Raw genomic sequence first — 10,842 nt, forward strand, 5'->3', positions numbered from 1 at the left:
AAAAAGATGGCTTTATTTATTGTTTCTCTGCATGCTGCCAGGAATCTTTGAACAGGCTCCTAAGAGACCTGAATAGAATAACTTTTATTATAGCCCAGAAGCTGGTTCCACTTTTCAGTAGTGTCACTGACTAGTGCAGATAGTAACAAAGGAGGGTCAACAATGATAAACCCAGCTCCCAAATTTTAAGAAGCAGTGTAGATACCAGTTTTTAAAAACTTGTAAAAATGTATGTGAAGCAGTAAAATCCATGCCTACAAATGTCTTTGGGAGGACTGTCCATCCAGATTGTCATCTGAAAGGTTATCCTATTTTGTTCAGCAATCAGGCACATGCACATATGCACCCTATGCTCAGACACCAAATATCTAAATGCAGTTGTGTGAAAAAGGGGATACGCATGAATATTCTGAAACCTTGGTATCTGGTGAATATATCTAATGCATTTTTATCCTGCCCTTATTCCACGGCACTCAGAGCAGCACACGTGGTTCCCCCTTCCCCATTTTATCCTCATAACAACCATGTGAGTTACATTAGGTTGAGAGTGTGTGTGACTGGTTCACAATCACCCAGCAAGCTTCATGACAGAGTGAGGAGATGATCTTAGTCTGGCTCTCTAGCCATTAAAGAGCTCAGTAATGATTCTTTGTCTTGTGGATAAAGCTATTCAAAGGCACTTTTGTCATATATATATATATATATATAATGTGATAGATAATGAATTATCCTGCACAGTCTGAGACTCAGGATGATAAGGGAGGGAGTCTCAAAAATAGTTCCAAATTTTGTGTGAGTCATCATCACTAATTTTAAGTTAAATAATGTTAAGTTGGTGAATCAAATTTCTCAGGGGAAATAGCCACTTGACAGAGAGACACTGTATCAGTGAGGAGAGTAGTCAAACTGTTGTTAAAAAATTTAAAAACATTTTTGTTTTATTTATTCAATAATATTCTCAACAGCAATATTACAATCTAAATTCCAGGAAATAGCAAGTAACAACATACCTAGAAGCATAATTATTAATTGTGGTTTATTTTGATGTATTAGCACCTGAGAAACAATTTATCTCTTGAGGATAGAAGATAGAAATAATTTGTTATAAATTTTAAAAGAACACTATGGTTGCACAACATCATACCAGGGGATATGTCCTTGCATTTCTTAGCTGGAATTTATTCAGGCAAGATGACAGTTTCCTTGAAAGAAGGACTGCATGAAAACAGATGAAACACCCAAGGTACCAATTCATTTCTTGTAACAAGAATGACATCTCATTCAGTTTGAGCTGCAGTGATATGCATGTCACTGGCATGGTATGCTTAACCTTTGCCAAACCAAACTCTGAGTATTAACTCCAACCCTAAACTTGCATGTCTTAAAGGGCAACACAACCTTCCCTTCCTCGATGTTGCCATGCCAAAGTGGATTATGGCTCAGTTATAATAAGCATGAAAACTTTATCAGCAGACTCCCTAACGCTGATTGATTGTTTTTTGGTCACTAGAATAATATTGATATACTGGAATTCCTGGTAGCTCAGAGTCTCCTTAGCATCAGCTGGACAAAACATTTGATGGACAAATGGTGAGAATATCCAGAAGAAAGACTACATTGTCTGCCATTTATAAAGCACCATGATCAGACAAGCAACACAATGAAATTCCAGCAAACAGAATGAGAGCCGGTGCGGCTTGGAAGTGGTAGTGCCAGTACTATCCAAATTCTATTCTGAATTAGATTATGTGAAAAAAGAAAGAATATATAGACAACCAGCTGCTCAAAGGCTTACTACAACCTTGCTTTTATTGTTCTGCTAAGTTAGAGGTGGGGCATCAAAGGGATTCCATACATACCATTACTGAGAAATTTTAATATGTTCCACACTGACACATATAAAAAGGAAATAACAGCTGATCGTAAGTCAGACCAGGAGACAGCATCACGCCCCCTCCCACCCCATGTGTGAGCAGAACTGCAAGGCATCAGCATGATCCACATCCTAGTCCGAAGGGAATTGGACAAATGGGCTCATGCAATCCCAGTTATATTTTATTATGGAAGTTATCATGTAGGATTTATATCCCATAAACAGCCACACACCAAGTAGCAACTCAAACAGACATGCTGGATCAAAGTATTATAGTCACCCTGTCTCAGGTTACGAGAACAAGGAATAGTCAATGTCACGGTTAGAGGCAGTCATCTGAAAATTGGCAGAGTGGAACACGTTGTCTATGCAATGATGATACGGAACTCACAGGCACAAGATTTTGCTTTAACTGTAAGTTTGGTGGTATAATGAGTAGTTTTGTGAATAGTACAAACACCAAGCAATACAGATTAAGATAGCTGAAATGTTTAAAAGGAGTGGAAGAGTGCAAGAGTCCAGTAGCACCTGTTAGTCTTATAGGTGCTGCTGGACTCTTGGTTTCTTGCACTGCTACATAGAGACTAACATGGCTACCCATCTTGATCTGTTTAAAAGGAGATTAGCCATACTCTGGTCCTTTAGGACAAGTCAGGACCAAACCAGACATGGATTTTTAAGAAGTTGGGTCCGTGGACCTAGACCCAACATAGGTTTGCCACAGCCTCACAGCAGTTGCAGGGAATAAAGGAGAGCCCAAACAGGCTTGGAATGCCACTGCAGGGGGAGGAAGGGCCCCCTCCCCCCAGCCATTTTACTATGCAAAATAGCAGTGAAATGAGTTATTACCCTGTTTTTGCTGCTCCACATGCACAGAATTCTACACATGGAGAAGCAAAAATAGAAAAATGACTCTTCCATTGCTTTTCTGGTCCATGAGGGTAGGCTTGAGGGGGACAGGAGCTCTACCTATTTGGGGTCTCCTTTAGTTTTTAACAACCGTTCCCTACAGCTGTTGTAGTTAAAGCAAAAGCTGTTCAGAATTGGAGTTGGGTCCAGGAAATCCAGACCCAACTTGTTAAAACACACACACACATCTGGTTTGTCCATTAGATTGTATTTATCATCATCATCATCATCATCATCATCATTATTATTATTATTTCATATTTATATCCCGCCCTCCCCGCAAGTGGGCTCAGGGCAGCTAACAACATTTTAAAACATTTAAAAACATCTTAAAACAATTTAAAACATTTTGTATTGTACAGCAGCAGCATCAGGAAGACTTACAATATTTTGCATGCATACTGTGGTGGACAGTTTTTCACGGGGGGGGGGGGGTTAAATTTCCTTTTTTTCCCCCGGCCGGCAGAGGCCCAACCTTAGCCATGAGCCTGGCAGAACTACTCTGTCTTGCAGGCCTGGCAGAAAGACAATAAATCCCACAGGACCCTGGTCTCAGTGGACAGAGCATTCCACCAGGTAGGAGCCAGGACCGAGAAAGTCCTGGATCTCATTGTGGCCAAGCGGATCTCCTTGGGACCAGGGACCACTAATAGCTGTTTTCCTCCCGATCAGAGAGTCCTTTGGGGAATATAGGGGGAGAGATGGTCCCGCACATATGCTGGCCCCAGTCCACATAGGGCCTTATAGGTCAATACTAGAACCTTGAATCTGATCCGGTACTCCACTGGCATTTTGACACAGAGGATAAGGAAACATTTTCTTTCAAGCTTGAGTATTTTACTTAATTGACCATGCATGAGTTGCTCCATGTTGACCCCTGCCTGGAGTGGGTCTTGCAAGGGAAATTAATTGGTAAGTATCCTGTTCAGTAACATAGATATCATATTGTCAGAAGAACAAAAGAAGAGCTTTTTTGGATAACACCAATAGTCTACTGCAGCATTTTTACTTCAATACAGCAGCCTTTGGCAATCTTGTATAAAATGCACGAGGGCAACAGCCCTTCCTTAACAACTGGAATTCTGAGGTATACTGCCTCTGAACATGAGGGTTCCATTTAGCTATTATGGCTAATATACATGAATAGCTCTGTCCCCCAAATCTGATTCTTTTTTAAAGTTATCTAAGCTAGAGGACATCACCACAACCTCTGGAATTAAATTCTGCAAGTATGGAATGTCCTTTTCCCCAGGTGTTATCCTAGTGGCAGTTTTGTTTTATTGCATGTCTGGGTATAGAGGAAAGACTTTACTTTGCTTGGGTGGATTTTTTTTTCCTGGCACAGCATCTGTACCATAAAGCTTTGCCTGCCAAGTTGCAGCCTGCCATACAAGATCTTTGCCCAAAAAATCCTAAAAATCCTAACCTAATGGGAAAGCTTTTACAAATAGTGACCTCAAGTTATGGAACTCCCTCCATAGAAACTAAAGCTGGCACTGTCCCTTCAGGCCTTCTGGAGAAAATTCAAAACATTTCTGCTTCAGGTCTTTGGACCGATTGTCTGATAACAGCACCATAACAGCATTAGCTTTTATTGTGTCCACACTTTGTTTTAAAACATTTTACATTGTTCTAAAATGATTGGAACCCTTAGGAACCCTAGATAAGTTGCAGAAGAGGAGCACAAAGAAAGAGGAAAAGAACAAAAGAAAACCCTATGATACAGAATAGTTGTATTCCATTAGACTGCCACTACACAATTCACCTACGCTTATTCAGGAGGCACTGTATAATAGTTTCAAGCCGTTCCCAGGGCAACAGAATTTCAGGGGGACATTCTATCCTGAAATTCTATTGTTGTAAGAAGTGCTTGATGCTATTACATACACAGCCCAGTGAAGAAGCATAGGTGAAATGCATAGGGGCAGTAAGGAACCCTAGATAGGGCCAAAAGGTGTTATACAGATTCAGAAACCTGATCTCATATGCCTAAGCAATGCCCTTTGGTGTTCCTCCGATGAGGGGAAATTGATCACCAGATACTGTCATGTCCATTTCTGGACTGAAGTGCAGAATGGAAGAATTACCTCAGCAACTAGTTTCCCTTTGGTACTTTGGAACGTGTTCCATATACTGCCTTAGCCATGGCTTCCCACACGTGTATCTGTTACACTATGCTACACAGCCCCTTGGTATGGTCTGCCTTGTTCCCTCTGTGTATAATTGCAGCACTGCAAAAGAAAGGGGGGAGTAGCTATCTCTGTATTTGCTAGTTGCTACCTTTTAACTTTGCTATAACAAATCATCCTTCAAAAAGGAATACTTTTTTCATCCCTGACTGCCCTTTCACAAACCCCTCATTGGATTGTTTTTCATGTCTTCACACACAAAATGCACAAAAACAATGATGCACATCTCCTACGTTATCCAAAACATAAGGAAATATGCCCCATATTATCCTACCCATGCCCGAGTCACCAATTAAATTTTTTAAATTAAGCCTTGATTCTTCCTGCTGCTATGTAGATGGAAACTGGGACAGACGTTGGAGGTGTTCACACGGCTAATGCTCATCAGGACCCAAGAAAGGAAGTTTCCTGAGGTGTCAGGCAAAGGGGAAACCGGGATAATATTGCAGTTTTATTAGCCTGTGTGCCCAGCCCATTTTTTTTAGAATAGATAAAAGTGCAAGGGCATCTTAAAACCTGATTCCTCACAAAGTCCTGAGGAATCTCCACACGGCACAAATGTAGCTGAAAAAAGCAGAGGGAAGGGATTCGGTTTCGTTTTCTCAGCCATGCCGGACGCTCCTCTCGGCTGGTCCGGGAGGAAACGACCGGGCACCCTGACCGGGCGGCTGACCCGCAAGGATTAGCCCCCAGGACTCCCAGGGAGGGAGCCAGGGTCCGGGACGCGGCGGGAAGAACTCCCCGAAATCAATGCGGGGGGGGGGGGGAATTGCCCGTTTGTCCCTATGGAGGCCGGCAGATGTGCGCGGCGCCTTGAGTGCCGCCGGGCAACGAGAAACGGCAAGTAAAAGAAACAGGCGGAAGCCTGTAAACAAGCGAATCCCTTCTGTTCTACAAGCGTTTGTGAAGGAGAGGTTGATCTGAAGAAGACTCGCTCTTCCCCTTCGTTGAGTTCCAGAATTTTGTTGGCGCCCCCCCCCCCCCAAAATGGCAGCAAAGAGGCAAAGTCCCGCTCTCGGTAAGTCAATCTCGGCTACCTTGCAGAAGGGGGAGTCGCTCGAAGAGTTGGTACGCAGGGCGGTGGTGGAAGCTATAAAACCCTTTGTTGACAAGCTGAACGAAACTGATCAAAGGGTGGGCTTAATTGAAAGCGAGGTGAAAACCATTAAGGCAGCAGCGGGGGGGGGGCAGAAAAGTCTGCTCTGGAAAGTGCGTCACTTGTGAAGGCTACAAAAAAGGAGCTGAAGTTGGTGGAGAACCAGCTGATCGGGCTACAGGTGGAACGAACGCAGACAATTTTGCGTCTCCAAAACGTGAAAGAGGAGGAAAATGAGGATCTGTGGGATTTGGTCTCGGAATTACTGGCGACACCCGCGAGGACGACTAAAGAAGAGGTTAAAAGCGCCATTTTGGAGGTCCATCGGGCTTCTTCAAAATATGCAACAAAGCGACAGTTGCCTCGTGAGATCATTATTGACTTTTCATCTAAAAAGATTCGGGACACCATCCTATATAACTCATACAATGCGGATTTGGACTTTATGGGTTTGAAAGTCAAGATTTTGAAGGACGTTCCATTTCTAGTCCGGAAACGGCGTTTTAAATATAAAAAGTTTGCAGCACTTCTGAGGGACCATGGAATAAAGTACAAATGGTTATTCCCGGAAGGAATATGGTTCAGATATAAAGATCAGGCCTATAAGATATTATCAGAAGATCAACTAAAGGATTTTGAGAATAAAAACCCAGAACTCTGCTGCACCAAGAACGAAGAAAAGGAGGAGCCGGAGGGGGGGGGGGGAGGAGGAGAGCATCGCAACAGCAGTTGCACAGAGAGAATTGCGTCCGGGACCTAGAAGGGGGAGGAAAGTTTAACCAGAATTTGAAATGTTTATTCTCTGTATGATTAACCACTCCATCATTATTTTATGGAGCTATTTTTGTATTATGACAGTATGAAGGGAAACATTGAAGTGTAGTGTTTAGTGTTTGTAGTTCATTCCTCCCCTTTTCTTTTTCCACCCCCCCCCTTTGTCCCTTTCCTCTCCCCTTTCCTTGTGATAGTTTTGTGTAGTGTTTTGTAGCTATGAAAAATAAAAAATTTATAAAAAAAAAAAAAGCAGAGGGAAGGATAAGGTTTTCCACAGTTACATCATTATCTTTCCTTATAGTAGCAGGATCTCTGTCAGAGACAGTACAGCTGAAAACTTGGTCTAACAGACAGCATTGGAGACTGTTTTTCCAAATTTGGAGGGTCAGCTGTCCCCACCCTGACAATGTGCAAATTGCATTGTATTAGAGGCCGTTAGCTTGGATACCTTTATATTAACACTCCAACATGGTGGATGTGATATCCAAACTCTGAACAACCTTCGACTTTCCACCTTTGAATCATATTTTGTGCTACATGAAAATTCTGCACCAAGAATTCAGCACCAAAGGAAGTGGGATTCTCCAACCCTGCAAATTACACACGCTAAATAACTCTACCTATTTTGCTTCTTTTATTCTTCTGCTGCTAGTAAGAGATAGGCATGATCTTTAACCATCTTACCAATGAAAATCTGCTGTGCTCCACTGGCTTTCTCTGAGATTTCACTTTGCATTGCCTATTTTTGCAACTATAACGGCTAGAAACATGCCTTTTTCTTTAAAAAAAATCTTAGAGATGTTAAATTCTGCACCTCCTGTACTCAGTTGATTCCAGCAGAACCTATACATGAAAATATATTCTGTTGAGTAACAGAGATAATATCTTCATAGGTACAGGAGGTACCTTGCCTGATGTTTTCTACACAAACACATCTTTAGAAACCATTCACTGAATACCAAGTTCTAGTTTAAGAGATAATAGTAGATAAAAGAATATGACTTGGGTGGTCTTTCCTTCTGCCACAAACTCTCAAAGTGGATATATGGCCTTGATCTCTCCCCTTCAAAATGAAAGACAGGGGTAGTAATAATAATAATAATAATAACAACAACAACAACATTCGATTTATATACCGCCCTTCAGGACAACTTAATGCCCACTCAGAGCGGTTTACAAAGTGTTATTATTACCCCACAACAATCACCCTGTGAGGTGGGTGGGGCTGAGAGAGCTCCAGAGAACTGTGACTCGCCCAAGGTCACCCAGCTGGCTTTGTAATACTGATATGTCCTAAAGAGCTATTGTTTATTCTGTGAAAGGTCTTGAACAATGAAACACGATAGACATACCCAGTATTACTTATTTATTATTACTATTAGATTGGTTCCTACCCATTAAGAATATTTTTACAATGCTCTGTGGCTCATGTGCTGTCTACATTTAGATGATGGAATGAGCCATTTTGGACACAACTTAAGAAATATATTGTGCTGTACCCCTCAGCTGCCCGGACAGGGTTAAGCAATGTATGTACATGTATCACATAGACACTTCACTGAACAACTTCTATGGCATGAGAAAGACAAGTGATTCCCTCTTACCCATTCTAATTCTGCATATCTGCTCTCCAGCCCCTTCCATTGGACCAAAGGAAGTTGCTTATTACAACCAGAGGATCAGATGCAATTTTCTCCTCCCCTATATCTAAATAAACCGATAATGAAGATGGTAGTTAGGATTCCTGCCTTTCCAAGCACATGTATGGGGACATTTGAGCTTCATGAGTTCTCTGAAGGTTTCAGGAATGCTTCTACTCATATCCAAACAGTTTCTTTTGAGCATACCAATTTCCATAACTTTACTCAAAGGCAGGAACTTGGGACTTATGGATAGTATTCACTAGTGCTCTAGAACAAACAAACTAGAAGTGCAAGTGGGCAGAAGTACTCTGGTGAAAATGAGTTATGCATCTACATGCGCTTGCATTAAGTAATCCTATTATGCTCTTGGATTCCATTAGAAGATAAGCACTAAGAAGGTGTTGATTAAATTCAAATCATCTTCTTACAGATCTTCTTTAGGATATACATGCTATGCATTCTGTTTGGTTGCTTTGCTGTGAACGGCACAGTTCAGGTGAAAATATCACATATTATAATTGATGTGTGCTGTGGGGAGGGGGGTCATGTCTTTTGAGCAATCGTTGTCACTTTCTAGGTATGCCACTTTGCCTATTCATTCTGAAAAGCAAACTGAGCTGTAGGAGTTAACTCCATTTTTAAATCCAGATTATTCTTATGGCTCGGAGGCAAGCTGGCAGGGCAGCCCACTCTCTCAGATTCAAATGCAGCCTTTAGAAAAAGTTTTGTGCCCCTGTTCTTTCAACCAGTTTTGTTCTTCTTTCAACTAGTTTTTGCCCATATTCTTTCAACCAGTTTTGACTGTTTGAAAGCTTAAGGTGAAAGAGCCCTGACTCCTGAGCATATTTGCAATGCTACTGTCAGGTTTATTGCTATTAAATATTCTTGACTTCTTGCAGGACAATTTAATTCTCCTTCATATCTGATTGTTGCTGCTGCATGCTTTTAATAAAGTTTAATTTGGGGATTTCTCCATTGTAACGACTTCTGACTAAGTAACTCCATTATCCATTAATATTCACATCGCAAGTATATAGTTTATATTTGTCTTAAAATCCTGTTACATTTCTGTCTTAAGAACTCTGTTCTTAAGGAGAAATTTAATCAAAAGCAAAATAATGATTCCAGAGCAGCGGAAAGTTTTTTGAATAGCTCAAGTTGGAGGCCCCGCAGATTGTTTCTGAAAGCTGTGCCCCTTGCCCAAGCATCCTTTGGCTTGATCTGCCAAACAGATATCCACAGTGCATTATTGGCTGCGCAGAAGGGGTAAGCCGGCTGCTCAATATATCTCCTCTGTACTACAGCCAAGACAAACACTGTGGATTTCCTCACAGGTTTGAGCCAATCAAAGGCACATATTAAATCCATCCTAATCCATAACCAGTGCCGTGCACTCCATAGCAAAACTTCCCAGGGGTTTGGAAAAATAATAAGGTAAAGGAAAAAAATACCCCTCACAACAAAAGCAAAAAGCCACTCTTTGCATAAGGTGACCTGCAAAATTACAGATAAATATTGCATATTGTTTCAAACTATTCTAAGCACTTTGAGAGGTGACTGGCAAAGGATCAGCAGCATACATAACTTGTAAAAGGAAGTAAACATCTCTTTTTTGAACAAGAAAACTTGTCAGGACTCCTAAAATCCCATTCTAACAGGACAAAGACAGTACAGAAAACTTTTGGGGATTCACAAACACTCTTAACATTTCCTCTTCTAACAGAATCTAGAATAAATGTCAGTCTAAAGCCACAAGAAGCCAATCTGGTGGGTTCCCCTCCCCTACAAAACAAGTTACCCTAATGCAACCATTTTATCTTAACAAATATCATTGGTTTCTCATTGTTTGTACATTTGCATCTGGAGCAGAGACTAAATTTAAAGGCACACTGATAATCAGAAGACGCAGACATCAGACCCTTAGGTAATTTTTAAGCCGATGTGCATTAACAATAAAACAGGCTAGTTGCAGAAAATGGGCTGTTCAATTAAAAGACAACTTAATTCAGACTAAGCACATGAGATATTTTATGTTCTGTAGAAAGCTCTTCATTACGTGCTGGCTTACCTCTGGAAAATGTGTTGCTCCTGCCTCCTTTTGGACTTCTGGTGAGAGCTAAAAAGAGGTCTTGTTACTTCCAAATGCTTTTGTTCTTCTGTCCCTCTGTCACATGGCTTCCCTTTTATATTTGCAACACAAAAAAGTTAGGGCTGTTGTTTAAGAGAGAGAGGGAGGGAGGGAGGGAGAGGAAGAGAGAGAGAGAGAGAGAGAGAGAATGTCAAATGGAAAAGTGCCATTGCAGTCATATATCAATCAGGCTAGCGGCAGCAGCAGCAGCGCACAAGCAAATGGGAATT

At 41.4% G+C, this 10,842-nt stretch overlaps 1 protein-coding gene across 3 annotated transcripts in view; it reads right to left on the reverse strand.

Moving 5' to 3' along the window:
• The window catches only part of NDP (norrin cystine knot growth factor NDP), a 47,049-nt gene extending 36,433 nt beyond the window's left edge, over positions 1-10,616 (reverse strand). Inside the window, exon 1 of one of the 3 annotated variants that reach the window (XM_054974202.1) lies at positions 10,553-10,616. The gene's annotated coding sequence lies outside the window, so the exon portion shown is untranslated. Of the gene's footprint in view, positions 1-8,445; positions 8,532-10,552 lie in introns of those variants that run through there. The other 2 variants (XM_054974200.1, XM_054974201.1) reach the window with 2 other exon arrangements.
• Between the last annotated feature and the right edge of the window lie 226 nt (positions 10,617-10,842).

The sequence above is a fragment of the Eublepharis macularius genome, chromosome 3, assembly GCF_028583425.1.
Source record: "Eublepharis macularius isolate TG4126 chromosome 3, MPM_Emac_v1.0, whole genome shotgun sequence".
Classification (NCBI taxonomy): Eukaryota; Metazoa; Chordata; class Lepidosauria; order Squamata; family Eublepharidae; genus Eublepharis; species Eublepharis macularius.